This window comes from Phyllobates terribilis, unplaced genomic scaffold (genome assembly GCF_046119375.1).
Source record: "Phyllobates terribilis strain yellow unplaced genomic scaffold, ASM4611937v1 Scaffold_236__1_contigs__length_3049075, whole genome shotgun sequence".
Classification (NCBI taxonomy): domain Eukaryota; kingdom Metazoa; phylum Chordata; class Amphibia; order Anura; family Dendrobatidae; genus Phyllobates; species Phyllobates terribilis.
The window spans coordinates 596,136-611,685 of record NW_027362996.1 but is presented as its reverse complement, the minus strand read 5'-3'; the positions used below and the strand labels follow the sequence as shown (position 1 = coordinate 611,685).

Sequence of the window (15,550 nt, the reverse complement as noted above, 5' to 3'; positions counted from 1 at the left end):
CTGTATGGCTGCCGGAAGATAAGGACGACACCCTACCATCCGCAGACTAATGGACTTTGTGAAAAAATGAACCAGGTGGTAATGGATCTTCTAAAAACGTTGCCCCTGGAAGAACGCAGTCTGTGGCCTGAAAAGTTGCCCGATCTGGTGGACCTATACAACCACATCCCGGTAGGTTCCACCAACTGTACCCCGGCTTACCTAATGAGGGCAAGACCTGGTAAGTTACCTGTTGACCTGGAAATGGGAGTCCTGACCCCCGAGGACACTTCACCAGAGACAGACTGGGACACAGAGAGGCAGCAGCAGTACCGGAGAGTACAGGAGAGCGTGGAGCGAAGTCTCTGTCAGGCTAGGGAAAGACAAGAGAAAACTTACAACCAGTATGCTCCCGCTGTTCCCCTGGTACCCGGAGAGCAGGTCTTGAAGAGGAAGAGACGGCTCCACAAGTTGGACGACCAGTGGGAGAAGGACCCGTACACCGTACTGCCCTCAAGCCACGAGAACCCGAAGGTCTGTACCATCAGTAAAGACGGAGGGGAAACCACAGCCATGGTATCCCGGGACCACCTGAAGAAGTGTCCCGAACAACTGAGGAACCCTGAAGAGGAACAAGAAGACCATCGACCCGTGGAAGAAAGGGAAGATATGGTTAGTACCGTGCTCGGGGACTTTCCTCAGTCTTGGACTCAAGTCAATGGTGCAGTTGTGGTACCCGTACTCACCTTCCTCCAACCATCATCCCAAGAACCTACGGAGCAACGGGTAGAGCTGGAAGAACAGCCGGTCCAGGAGGCAGAAGACTCCACACAAGCAGAACAGGAGAATCAACCCTCTGCTTATAGTGAGCCTGCCGTACCCCTAGTGAGACAAAGAGCCGGTAGACAGCTGCCCAGTTTACCCTTGACAGCTCCTACACCCTGTAGTTCAGGGCCAGACAGTCAGCTCCGTAGGTCCACTCGGGCCACTAGAGGCCAGTTACCCGCACGCTGGAGAATTTAAAGTGTATAAATTGTTTTATTTATGTTTTTCTGTGTCTTGTTGCTTGTGTATAATTTTGTGTTTCTAGTTATTTTTAGGAAACCTTGGTGGATTTACCGGGAATCCTTGTATATAGTTGGAGCGTAACCCAGGATGGACTAGAGACTGTTAAGGACTCGGGGTAGGACAGACCCCTACCTGGTTACGTCTCCCTGTGTTGGTGAAATGGACACCTTTGCTTTTCTTCAAAGACTGCATCCGGTTGCGGACACGCCGTAACCATCTTATGTGTTTTTCTTATAGTATTGTTATTGTTATACTTTGTTATGTTTTTCTAAATGTGTTTAGTCCCGGAGTACTAAATTTCACTAGGGGGGAATGTGACACCCCAGGGGTCTGGTTGCCACAGTGATAGAGATATTATGTCTGAGAGCAGGTGGGAGGTCCTTTGGTCAGGGATCCTGTGCATGCCACACCTCCTGCCCAGTCTTGGGAGGGGAAGAACTTCCCCTGTATAAACCCGGGGCTGAGGCAGGGTGAGTCAGACAAGGAGAGTGGAGAAGAGAAGCAGCATAGGAAACAGCAGAGTTACAAGGAGTCAGGGGCTGGCAGCTACAGAGCTCGCCCTGACTAAGAAGATTCTTTACCGGACCCGGAGTCCGAGGCTGTGGGGACTAACTCCTACCCAGCAGCAGAATCCGTCGGGCAGGGGATTTCAGGTCCTCTGGCCCAGAAGCCCGAAGGCACGGTCACACGCGTGGGACCAGCACCGCCATCGTGGAGCGGAAGCCATTAGAAGGCCCCGAGTCACCGGCCATACGGGTGAGCACCCCACGGTACACTCAGGGACGTGGGCTACTTACATCAGCTTCTAGCAAGGTAGCCAGAAGAGTACAGTCAGTTTGGGAGGCCTACAACTACGCCTGGCCAGGGGAGATCCCATCTGCTCAAAGACTGACCAGGCCCCGTTTGCTAGCAAGTACTCCGGGAGGGTCTGTCGTTGTTACCAGTAAAGACCCTGAACTACACCGTACCGTCTCTGAGTGGTTCCTGCTACCCCCATCATCCACGTCGGCTGCCCTGAGGCCATACCCCTCCCGTTGGGGGTTATACTATCACGCTGCACAATCCTACCACCGGCCTCAGCGGTCTGCCCTGCAGCAGCAGCTTCCTGGCTGCACTCAACGGGTGGCGTAGTCATCAACTATTTACTACTAATAGACTGCCGTCTAGTTTGACTCCCTGGGCACGGACCGGGTCACCGCCACGAGATTACAACCCTCCACGGATCCGGCTCCGGGTAAGCGCCCGCGTGCGCACCGCAGCGCGACACAGGCCCAGGGGCGCGTCATAAACTCATCCCCCCGACATTTAAAATATTACATTTAGTAAGATTAATTTTAAAACCGGAAACTGTACAAAAAGACTGAATTTGGCTTATCGTTTTTTGTATTGAAGGTACATCACATCCAAACACTGCTACATCATCCATATAGCTTACAACTTTAACTTGTAGACCGTTCCCTCCGGGTAAGGGTACTCCACATATTTGCTTATCCTGGCGTATTGTACATAAAAGGGGTTCTATAGCACATATAAAAAGCAGGGGGGACAAAGGGCAACCCTGCTTCACCCCTGATTTTAAAACTACCTCTTTTGTTTTAAAACCATTAACTAAAATCTTACTCGTACAATCATTATAAAAAGCTTTAAGAGACAATAAAAACCCACCCGGAATGCCCATTTTTTCTAAAACTTTAAAAAGATAAAAATGAGACACGCGGTCAAAAGCTTTCTCAAAATCCACCGCTAGGATTGACATCTTTGTCTTTCTGGTTTTTACATCTTCAATACAATCTTTCACCAGGTTTAAATTGTCCCAGATACTACGCCCAGGTACCCCGCATACCTGATTTGCATGAATTACTTTATGTATCACCTTTTTCAACCGATTTGCACAGATCTTAGCCATAATTTTGTAATCACTATTTAAAAGAGTTATCGGCCTCCAGTTTTTAAGATCCGTTTTGTCACCTTTTTTGTATAGTAGTGATACCTCACCTTTCTTCCATGAGTTGAGTAAAACCTTATTATTAAAAACTTCGGAAAACAAATTAAACAAATCATCTTTTAAAATATCATAAAAACTTATATAAAACTCTATGGGGATACCATCAGGGCCCGGCACTTTACCATTTTTAAAACTCTTCATGGTTTCTAAAATCTCTTCCTCACATAGAGGTTGGGATAAAAAACTTTGGGCATCAGCATCTAGGGTGGACTTGATCTCCTCCAGGAAAGTGTGTATTAAATCATGGTCTACAGTTTTTACATTAAAAAGATCATTAAAATAGACATTTACCTTATCCAATATAACGTTGATATTATTATCTCCATTTATGTTATCAATTATTGTTTTCGCCTGTTTGTTTTTCTTAAAAAAATACCTGGAACAAGTCTCATCCTCTTCTACGTGTTTTACCTTTGAACGAAAAATCAGTTCTTTTCCTTTTTGTTCCAACCACTTTGAAATTTCTCCTTTAAGACTCAATATATCATTACCTACATCCAGACCATTGTCTTTGAATTTGTACAATGTCTGTAACCTGATATTAAGAAAATTATAGATCTCAAACTTTTCTTTAGCTTTTTGTATGCTTTTCTTTATAAAAAAATCTTTAATGCTTATTTTCATTCTATCCCACCAGGAGCTAAAAGAAATATTGGGGTTTTTCCTTTTTCTACAGTTTACATAAAACTCAATAAAATCCGATAAAATTTGTGGATCTTTTAAAAGGGACACATTCAATTTCCAAGATTTCTTACCACATTTCTTCTTTCCATTAATCCTCACTCTAAAAGATAAAACCTTGTGATCTGAGAGAATATTAGTTAAAACTTCACATTTCACTGGCAGTATTTTTTCTGAACCTAAAACAAAATCTATCCTGGAGCTACATGTAGAATTGCTCCAGGTGAAACCAGCGTCTATAGGGCTATCCTTGTTACATTCTTTATACACATCAGTTAATTTACAATCATTTATAATATTGCTTAACATTCCAGACGTTTTGTCATAATTTCTACTCACGGAACCGGAGCGTCGGCTTTCGCCTTTTAAAATACAATTAAAATCACCTGCCAGGATAAAAGGTTCAGAAATGTTAATAAATAAAGGTAAAATTTCCAGCATATCAGCCCTTTCATTTTTATCAGGTGACCCATAAAAATTTAAAAACTGCCATCTTGTCCCATCAATAAAAGCCTTAACTAAAAGAATACGACCCGGTAAAATATCTTGGATAAAATCAATAGACACATTTCCCTTAAAAAGTATAGCTACCCCGGCTGATCCGGTTGCATTTGATCCAGACCAGACCGATGGACCATGTTTCCACTCTTCCTTATATTTTTTGTAAGAAATCTTATGAGGGATATGACATTCTTGTAAAAAGAAAACAGAAGCTGTAAAACAGGTTAAAAAATGTAAAACAGTAGCTCTTCTGGTCTTGGATCCTATGCCTCTCACATTGAGGGAAACACCACTAATGTCAGCCATCATAACAAATGGTTAGGAAGAAACAAAAACTGGACTTTACCTATCCGATGGACGGATCAGACCACTTGGACTTTCACCAACGCCCTCTTCTGAATCCACCGTTATCAAAGAGTCTTCATCATCGGAGAAGGAACATTCACTTAAATTAAGACCCGACGCTACTGGGGTGTAGCTCGGAAGGATATTGTGAGAAAGGTTACACTGGGTCTCCATAGGCTGACCATTTAGGTCCTCGTCAGGTGGGTCTCCGAGAGGCTCCGCACTCCCCTGCTGACCCGCAGAGGGTCGTAACACAGGGGCAGGCTGCGCACATGGCGGAGCCTCAGAGTCCCCGGAGGCAGCCAGGTTCGGGGCCCGACCTGGGGCAGCAGAGCCCCGGGATCTCGGGATTCCAGAGTCTACACCCCCGTGAGGGGATGTATCCATCTCCTCCCTATTAGCCACCTCCACGGAACCATTCTTTTTCTTATTATGAGACCTCACCAAATGCCACGTACCGCCCTCGCTCTCGTGAGACCCAGTGGGAATTTTGGGCTCGGTGTCAGCCTTTTGGCGTTTCTCTTTTGGCCTTACCGACCTCCCCTTTATGATCTTTCTCAGCCTTCCTTTTAGCCTCCTTATGGTCTTTCAGCCAGCTCCTGGGCTCCTGTGAGTTACCTGTCATTGACTCGGAGGGATTGTTACTAGTCGAAGCGCCCTTATCACCTCCCGAGGCTCCAGGTTGCTGTTCCTCCTCCTGAGGGGTGGTCTGATTGGCCCGTCCATTCCCGGATGTCTTGGACTTCTCCTTTTGTTTTTGTTCATCCTCTCTGAACCTGTGAGGGCAAGAAAAATAGAAATGACCAGGTGTCCGACAAAAAGAGCATTTTTTTTCATTTGGGCACTCCTTTGTGTCATGTTCAGTACTGGCACAATTTCTACAAGTGGCACCACAACTATCCTTAGAGTGCCCATAGAGACCACAATACCTACAGAAAAGTGGCATTCCTGAGAAAAAAAAATCCCCATTAGTTTGCCCTATTTTAAATCGAGCTGGAGGAAGTCTCACACCTCCAGGGAATTTAGGGTCTCTTTCACATTTTACTAAAAACTTCCATTTTGAGGTCCAGATGTTAAACTCATTCAACACTTTCCCAATCAATTTCACACTTTTAAAATAAACTGACAAAAAGGAAATAACCTATGGTGCTGTTATGAAGGGTGAGAAGATTTTCACAACCACCATCTTTACCTCATCCAGGACGTGCTCGATGATCTGAATCCCTTTTAGACCAGGGCTATTTTCTACAGACTTAACTCTGGACAAAACATCTTTGAAAATACCTTCGCCAGTAAAGGTTACATCATAATCTCCACGTCGAGGATAATCCTGGATAGAAAGGATTTCGTTGGTTCTGACGTGGAGCAGTTTCTCAAGCACGTCCTGGACTACATATCCCAGATTCCGCATATCGGAACCACCAGCCGTAAAGCGGACCCTTATGGTGTTCTTAAGCCTCGCATATAGAGGCACGAGGTTGGGGTCAACCTCCATGGTATGGCGCAACAAAATGCAAATTGCAACCGCCTGCAATCTGCGCCTTCAGAGCTTTGAGATAAAGCACCTGAAGGCTGGGGGATCGCTGCCCGTTACCCTAGGACTAATCCCTCTCCCTAATAGCAGCAGGCAGGTGAAGCCCACCGAAGTGGACGATCCTGCCAGGCCAAGGAGAGGGGTACCTGAGTGCCCTTCAACTGAAACCTCCTGCTGTGAAGCACTTGGTCTCAGCCAAAAGGCCGAGAAGCGATAACCAGAATTGGTTTCGAACTACGGAGCCACCCAAGGATCCTGAAGAGTCCATTTGTGGAGATGAGCTCCTGGACTCCCGTTAAGAAGACATGTTGTCAACCTCTAGATCCCTTACATGCCTGCACTTTTCGGCTTGCTGCTGCTGCAATCCACGCGTTTTAGATCTGCATAACTCCACCTCTTTAAACACAGCACCCTCACCCCCTGCTGTTCCCACCCGCCTCAACACCGTTGGAAGGGAGGAGAACCAATTAAGGCGGGGGGTGGGGTGGAACGAGCAGCTGTCTACCCTTAGCAGGAGGGCTGCTGATTACTTACCTCTCCTGCTGCTGCTGGCTGTCCAGCAGCAGACTGAAGGTGGCTGCTGCTGTGCGCAGGTATATAAAGGCTCAGAGCCTATTATGACACGCGCAGCCAGCGTTCCATTGCCACATTCCATCTACTGCAGGCAGGATACCTGGCTGGCTGAATGTCGCTGAGAAGCTCACAGAGACCGCCATAAGCAACAGTTTAACAGAATGCCACAGACTAATCAACCAAACTTTTTGGGTTGGGTTCTCTTTTATAGTCTGCAGGCATTAATTGAAAGAAGTCAGTGTTCCAGCAGAGGGAGACAACGTTTCAGAAAAGGCATTGTAGCAAACCAAAAAAGAAATTTTAAGCGCAGCAGAGTAACCAGCGCACATACCTGTTAGCTCAGGTGAGTTTAAAAGGCTGCTGTTGATAACAAGGGCATTTGCTAAATAGATGGTGTGTGTGCAACAATATACTGAAAGGTCAATTATATTGTGCAGCTTATCTCACCACCTGTAGTTATTTAGGTGAAAGCTCCAAAATGCTTGCCTAATATGTCTGTTTATCCAAAAGGAAGTAAAGAGGGAGAGCTAGAAAGATAGCATTGCGTTACATTACATGGCAATGCAATGCACAGTTGCTGAAGTTGAACCAAAATGAGCTTGTCATCTGGCTTCTGCAACTTTGAACATGAAAAATCCAATGAGGAGAAGAAAAGCAAAGCCAAAGAGTCCATCCCAAAATCCGACAAACAAGCAAAATGAACAAAAAACATTGAATTCAATACTTTCTGATTTTAGAAACTGCATTAACGAAGGGGTGCACCGGTCCTGGAGATACTGCAATACCAGGTCAATGCGTGGAGTGGACAGAGCAAGCTCTTTTTCCATCTCCCTGTTCTAAAAATCCATTTAATATATGGTCCCCAGATAGGGGACGTATCAGATATTAAACTGATAAGAACAGATACTACACTTGATCTTAGCCAAAAGGCCGAGAAGCGATAACCAGAACTGGTTTCGAACTACGGAGCCACCCAAGGATCCTGAAGAGTCCATTTGTGGAGATGAGCTCCTGGACTCCCGTTAAGAAGACATGTTGTCAACCTCTAGATCCCTTACATGCCTGCACTTTTCGGCTTGCTGCTGCTGCAATCCACGCGTTTTAGATCTGCATAACTCCACCTCTTTAAACACAGCACCCTCACCCCCTGCTGTTCCCACCCGCCTCAACACCGTTGGAAGGGAGGAGAACCAATTAAGGCGGGGGGTGGGGTGGAACGAGCAGCTGTCTACCCTTAGCAGGAGGGCTGCTGATTACTTACCTCTCCTGCTGCTGCTGGCTGTCCAGCAGCAGACTGAAGGTGGCTGCTGCTGTGCGCAGGTATATAAAGGCTCAGAGCCTATTATGACACGCGCAGCCAGCGTTCCATTGCCACATTCCATCTACTGCAGGCAGGATACCTGGCTGGCTGAATGTCGCTGAGAAGCTCACAGAGACCACCATAAGCAACAGTTTAACAGAATGCCACAGACTAATCAACCAAACTTTTTGGGTTGGGTTCTCTTTTATAGTCTGCAGGCATTAATTGAAAGAAGTCAGTGTTCCAGCAGAGGGAGACAACGTTTCAGAAAAGGCATTGTAGCAAACCAAAAAAGAAATTTTAAGCGCAGCAGAGTAACCAGCGCACATACCTGTTAGCTCAGGTGAGTTTAAAAGGCTGCTGTTGATAACAAGGGCATTTGCTAAATAGATGGTGTGTGTGCAACAATATACCGAAAGGTCAATTATATTGTGCAGCTTATCTCACCACCTGTAGTTATTTAGGTGAAAGCTCCAAAATGCTTGCCTAATATGTCTGTTTATCCAAAAGGAAGTAAAGAGGGAGAGCTAGAAAGATAGCATTGCGTTACATTACATGGCAATGCAATGCACAGTTGCTGAAGTTGAACCAAAATGAGCTTGTCATCTGGCTTCTGCAACTTTGAACATGAAAAATCCAATGAGGAGAAGAAAAGCAAAGCCAAAGAGTCCATCCCAAAATCCGACAAACAAGCAAAATGAACAAAAAACATTGAATTCAATACTTTCTGATTTTAGAAACTGCATTAAAGAAGGGGTGCACCGGTCCTGGAGATACTGCAATACCAGGTCAATGCGTGGAGTGGACAGAGCAAGCTCTTTTTCCATCTCCCTGTTCTAAAAATCCATTTAATATATGGTCCCCAGATAGGGGACGTATCAGATATTAAACTGATAAGAACAGATTTTTTGATTGAATATATCTTTTATTAGCACAAAAAATAAGTTAACAGACAGTGTACAGTGCCGCAGCCCAGTACACACAGAATTCTACATCATATTTACATAGCATGAGGATACGACGCACTAACTAGACACATCACACCCCTATGCTACACAAAACACTCAATCTGAAAGAAAAAGCATGTCAATCAATACAGTACGACGAACTGTGATAAGGGATGGGGATTGGGAAAAAGGGGATGGGGAGGGGAAAATCACAGGCCCGAAGCTTTATTGAAAGACAAGACACATAAGGGGAGAGGGGGAGGAGGGGTTTAGTCCTCATCCTCGTCCTCCGGACCGTCCATGATGGAATAGTCTCTGAGCAGGCTGTGGATCAGCCTGCGGCAGTCCTGGATGGACATCCTCTCCCTCCTCAAGATGAGCCGGTTCCTGGCGACCCAAACGGCATCCTTGAAGCAGTTCATAAGGCGCCAAGCCTCCTGGATGGCTCCGACGGTATGAACCCCAGGGAAGAGTCCGTAAAGCACAGAATGGTGCGATAGGCTCGCCCTGGGGACAGAGTTCCTCAGGTCGTCCTCAAGTGCAGTCAATAGGCGCTGTGCAAATCCGCAGTCCCAAAAAGTGTGCAAAGATGTTTCCTCCACGAAGGGGCACCTTGGGCAGTACCGGGTCTTGCACAGGTTCCGGGCATGCATGAATGACCGGACGGGCAGTCCGCCCTGAATTGCCATCCACGACAAGTCCTTGTGCCCGTTGGTCAGCCTGTCAGACGACACATTTGTCCACACAGTCTCCAGCGTGTCCTGGTGAAGTCCTGTGATGTTCTCCACGTCATCCTTGGCTCTGATTAGCTTGTGGATAGTTTTGGGCTTCCACAAGTCGGGATTGAGTCCCTCCAGTTGATGCTCCCCCACAAATCGAACGACGTCTCCGTAGAACCATGGCGTCGTCCAGTTGTAGGGGAAGGAGCTGTCCCACTTGTCCCAGCCGAGTCGCCTCCAAAGAGGAAGCAGGAAGAAGCGAGACATGGACCTGCCCGCGGAGCCATTCTTGACTTGCAAAGTCCGGCGGACACAATCACACACAAAAGAGGATCGCAGGAGGGTGGGGATATCTGGAACGCCCTTCCCACCCTTGCGAGGCTCCTTGTACATGACGGCCCGCCTGACTCTGTCCATCTTGGATCCCCAGACAAAGTGAAACACTGTCCTGGTAATGGCCCTGCACACAGTGACGTGTGGGGGCCAGGCCTGCGCCGTGTACTGCAAGACGGGCAGGACCTCATTACGCAGGACGAGTGCCTTACCCTCACAAGTGAGGTGTCTGAGGCTCCAGAGTCCGATCCGTTGCTTCACCTTGGCCAAGCGTTCTTGCCAGGACTTGAGGGCCGCTCCTTCCTTCCCAAACCAGACTCCCAGCACCTTGAGGAAATCCGGTTGAATGTTGAAGGGGAAGGGGGCGGAGGAGGCCGGCTGCCAATCCCCGAAGAGCATGGCTTCCGACTTCCTGCAGTTGACTTTGGCCCCTGAAGCCCGGCCGAACCTCTCACACGTCTGGACGAGGGCGTCGACTGAACCACGATCAGCGCAGAAGACGGTGACGTCGTCCATGTAGAGCGAGCACTTGACCTCGTGTCGTCCCGGACCCGGTGCGGTGATCCCTCTGATCTCTCCATTCTGCCGGATAGCCTCTGCGAAGAGTTCTATAACACAAACAAAAAGAAGAGGTGATAGAGGGCAGCCTTGTCTGACCCCAGAGAGGACAGGGAAGGGGTCAGTCTTCCAGCCGTTCACCAACACCGAGCTGTGGATATCAAAATACATCAGACGGACATACGAACAAAACATGTTACCCAAACCTAACCGGTGCAGAGCTCGGCCCATGAACTCGTGGGAAACCCGGTCGAAGGCCTTCTCCTGATCCAAGGAGACCAGGGCCGCGTGTGCGCGGCGGACCTTGATGTACTCGACCGTGTCCCGCACGAGAGCGAGGCTGTTTGCGATGCGACGTCCAGGGATGCCGCAGGTCTGGTCCGGGTGGATGATCCGTCCGATGACCGTCTTAAGTCGTGTCGCCATCGTCTTGGCCAGGATCTTGTAGTCCACGTTGAGCAGAGTGATGGGACGCCAATTCCTCAGGTCGCACCTCTCTCCCTTCCGCTTGTACAGGATCGTGACCATTCCTTCCCTCAAAGATGGAGGCATTCTACCCTCCACCACCATCTCCTCGTACAGGTCCAACAGGTCCGGACAGATGAGGTCTCCCAGCGCTACATAGAGCTCCGCTGGAAGACCATCACTGCCCGGGGTCCTGCCGGTCCTAAAGGATTTAGCGGCAGAGAGCAATTCGCCCACCATCAGAGGTTTGTCCAAGGCTGCCGTGCCTGCAGGATCAAGATGGTTAGTGATACCTGACAGGAACTTAGCAGCGTCGGGGTCGGTAGTCTTGTGGGAGTAGAGTTCACTGTAGAAGTCGCTGACGACCCTCATCACGTCCTCCTTCCCACGTCGCATGTTTCCGCTCTCGTCTCGCAGCTCGTTCAGGGGCGTGTGACCGGCATGAAGTTTCCTGAAAAAGAATGAGTTACATTTCTCACCCTTCTCCAGATTCTCCACTTTGGAACGGAAGACGATTCGCTTGGACTCCTCCTCAAAGTGCCTTTTCAGGCTCTTCTTGGTCTCCTCCAGCTCCTCCCTCACGTCCCAGCCGCAGTGAAGAAGGTCCTGCAGCGACCGCAGCTCGCGCTGCAGCCCTCTGAAGTCCCTCCTCTTCTCACACGCCTGTTGTCGACCCTTGGCCTGAAAGAAACAGCGAAACTCAAGTTTAACATATTCCCACCAATCAGAGACTGTTTGGAAGCTACCCTTGTAGGACTGCCACATTTCGTAGGCTGCTCTCAGCTACTCCACGACTTCATCCTGAGCCAGCAGAGCACAATTCAGCTTCCAGGAGCCGGGGCCGGACGGAAAACCGTCGCCGAGGACACCTTGTAAGTGAATGGCTCTGTGGTCGGAGAAGAAGCAGGAGACCATCGAGTGCCTACTCTGCCTGACTGCCCGAGAGGTGAACACAAAGTCAATCCTGGAGCGGAGTGAGCCATCGGGTCGGCTCCACGAATAGTTCGTGGAGCCTCTCCCCATGGAGCCCACCACGTCCTGAAGAGAGGCCTCGGTTACCATCTCGATGAGCAGCTTGGACGTGATGTCCAACTTGGCAGATGTGCCAGAACTACGACCATCCTCCTCGATGGGGCAGTTGAAATCCCCGGCCATCACTAAGGTCCTGGTGGTGGCAAGCTGAAGCCGCAGGGTCTGGAAAAGCTCCAAACGCTCATTCTTCAGTGGGGACGCATACACGTTGATGAACCTGACAGGTTCTCCCGCCCAGTTGCCATCTACAACAAGAGCCCTGCCGCAGATGAGCTCCTGGACGGACTCAAGCGTGAATGCGCCCCCCCTGATCAGAATTGCGACCCCCGCAGACTTGCAGTCACCCCCACCGGACCAGTAGGATGGACCGTGGGACCACTCCCTGGCCAGATGTTTGAAGGACCTAGAGGAGGGAAGGGAACATTCCTGCAACATATAAACATCACACAACTGGGAAGTAAGGAAGGCATAAATAGTCTGACGTCTGAACTTGTCCTTGATGCTCCTGACATTAATGGAAAATAAGTTAATATTAGCCATCATGTAGGGAAAAAAGAAAAAGTTAGCGCAGGCAATACACCTTAGTTACCACTCCGGTCGGGTGGTCCCTCGTCGGTGTTGACTGCTGGTGACGGGATCACCAGCAGGCCCTCTTCCTCCATCTGGTCAAGCAGCGCGGCCTCGATCACGGCGACCACCAGTTCCTCCTCTTCTGGCTCGGCCACCAGGGTCTCAACCATGTGCTCCATCTCTTCTGGCTCAGGGAGGGTATCCTCCTTTTCGCCTACGAAATCCAAAATCTTCTTTTTGGAGGATTCAGTAGCAGGGCTGTCCTCCACCTTCCTCTTTCCCCGGGTTGGAACTGGGGAGACAAGAAGGGGAAAATCCTCCTCGGAATAGATAGCGGCGGGTGGAGGAAAGGTTAATTCCACCGCTACCATGGTCTGGGGAGGGAGAGTGGCTGCCGGGGCAGGGGAAAGGACACCTGCTGAGGAGTAGGGGAAGGAGGAAGAGGAAGTGGAATCCTCAGCAGGGGTGGCCGGGGTGGGGGGGAATTGGACGGGGGTGGCAGGGGGAGGGATCGAGAGAGGGGTGACAGAACTCTTACCCTCCTTTGACTTTTTCTTCTGCTTCGGAGCTGCTGGGACCGTCGCTGGGGCTTTGGCCACCGACTCCTTGACCGCTTTGGCCTTGGTCGTCTCGGCCTTGGCCGCTGGGGCCTTGGTCGTCGCGTCCTTGACCTTCACAGGCCTGGTCGTCGGGGCCTTGTCCTCCGTAGCTGGGGTCGTCGCAACCACCGATGCCCAGGATCTCTCACGCTTGGGGCAATCCTTGTACAGATGAGCCGCCAGCCCACACAGGTTGCAGGATGTCTTCTTCGGGCAGTCCTTCGAGCTGTGTCCCGTCACTCGACAAATCCTGCAGGCATCCTCCTTGCAGTCCTTCATCTCGTGGCCGTTCTTGCCGCATCTCCTGCAGTTCCGCGGCATGTCCGGGTAATAGATGAGGCCGTAGGAGTTGCCCAGGGAGAATGTCGGGGGCAGGTGCCGAAGTCCGTCTGAGTACGCCAGGTCCCTGTGAAGTCTAACGGTCACCGACCACTTACCTGTCCAGAAGCCGAGTCCATTCAGGATGTGAGAGGGTTCCTTCACAACCAAACAGAAGCGTCTCAGGAAGGTACAGATGTCTTGGCCTGGGGTGTGCGGGTTGCGCATGGAGACCGTGATCCTCCTTTCGTCCCTCTGGATAGGGCAGCTACCTGTAAAGGCAGAGAAAGAATTATCCGGTCCTTTTGCGCTTACCATTTCCCAGAACCTCCTGCAGGTGTTCACAGTGGCGAAGTTGACGAAGAAGATCCCCGTCAAGAAGGTCTGGATGCTGAGGGTGTCCGACCTGGAGAAGCCTCGATCCAGCAGCATCTTCTGGCAGAACACGTCCGAGGACATGTCCGGCACCCTCCCATCCACTTCCTTCAGCTTCAGGGCCACCGTGTGCCGCATCCATGGCTCCAGGGCTGGAGCTTCGTGGCGGGGCTTCTGGGGTCCCTTCTGCTGGCCAGTCGTGGAGGCAGAGTCCTTGGGGTCAGAATCGGCTCCTGGCTGGGCCCTCCTGGCTGTCCCCTGCTCCAGGCTCTTCTTTTCGGCCTTCCTCGCAGCGCTTGCCATGGCTTTCCTCCTGCAGTTACTTCTTGGAGCTGGATCTGGAACTCTTCCCGGAATGGGTGGAGCTATGCAGATTCTTCTCCCGTCGTGTTCTGGACAAATTCCCCGAAAGGTCTTTGTCTCGATGATTTTCTTCCTCGAAGATTCCACAGGACAGCCCGATTCTTCTCCGAGTCTTCGTCTTCTTCTGGATTCTTTAGAGCTTCTTCCTCCCACCGATATCCGCCTTCCTTCTCCGATGTCAGCTGGGCTCCGAAGCTCTTCTCCTTCCGAGTTCGATCGCTCTCGTCAAGTGTAGATCGTAGCTCTTGTGTTCTTAAAAGAACAGATACTACACTTGATCTTAGACAAAAGGCCGAGAAGCGATAACCAGAATTGGTTTCGAACTACGGAGCCACCCAAGGATCCTGAAGAGTCCATTTGTGGAGATGAGCTCCTGGACTCCCGTTAAGAAGACATGTTGTCAACCTCTAGATCCCTTACATGCCTGCACTTTTCGGCTTGCTGCTGCTGCAATCCACGCGTTTTAGATCTGCATAACTCCACCTCTTTAAACACAGCACCCTCACCCCCTGCTGTTCCCACCCGCCTCAACACCGTTGGAAGGGAGGAGAACCAATTAAGGCGGGGGGTGGGGTGGAACGAGCAGCTGTCTACCCTTAGCAGGAGGGCTGCTGATTACTTACCTCTCCTGCTGCTGCTGGCTGTCCAGCAGCAGACTGAAGGTGGCTGCTGCTGTGCGCAGGTATATAAAGGCTCAGAGCCTATTATGACACGCGCAGCCAGCGTTCCATTGCCACATTCCATCTACTGCAGGCAGGATACCTGGCTGGCTGAATGTCGCTGAGAAGCTCACAGAGACCGCCATAAGCAACAGTTTAACAGAATGCCACAGACTAATCAACCAAACTTTTTGGGTTGGGTTCTCTTTTATAGTCTGCAGGCATTAATTGAAAGAAGTCAGTGTTCCAGCAGAGGGAGACAACGTTTCAGAAAAGGCATTGTAGCAAACCAAAAAAGAAATTTTAAGCGCAGCAGAGTAACCAGCGCACATACCTGTTAGCTCAGGTGAGTTTAAAAGGCTGCTGTTGATAACAAGGGCATTTGCTAAATAGATGGTGTGTGTGCAACAATATACTGAAAGGTCAATTATATTGTGCAGCTTATCTCACCACCTGTAGTTATTTAGGTGAAAGCTCCAAAATGCTTGCCTAATATGTCTGTTTATCCAAAAGGAAGTAAAGAGGGAGAGCTAGAAAGATAGCATTGCGTTACATTACATGGCAATGCAATGCACAGTTGCTGAAGTTGAACCAAAATGAGCTTGTCATCTGGCTTCTGCAACTTT

At 49.5% G+C, this 15,550-nt stretch overlaps 2 non-coding genes and 1 pseudogene across 2 annotated transcripts; all 3 read right to left on the bottom strand.

Annotated features, from left to right (window-relative positions):
• Positions 1 to 7,437: 7,437 nt before the first annotated feature.
• On the bottom strand, positions 7,438 to 7,628 carry LOC141217134 (U2 spliceosomal RNA). Its single transcript, XR_012286005.1, has one exon. It is a non-coding gene; the product is annotated as a U2 spliceosomal RNA (small nuclear RNA).
• Positions 7,629 to 8,737: 1,109 nt separating this feature from the next.
• On the bottom strand, positions 8,738 to 8,930 carry LOC141216734 (U2 spliceosomal RNA). The gene has a single exon (XR_012285753.1). It is a non-coding gene; the product is annotated as a U2 spliceosomal RNA (small nuclear RNA).
• A 5,561-nt stretch (positions 8,931 to 14,491) lies between these two features.
• Positions 14,492 to 14,569, bottom strand: LOC141216931 (U2 spliceosomal RNA; annotated as a pseudogene).
• Positions 14,570 to 15,550: the final 981 nt, after the last annotated feature.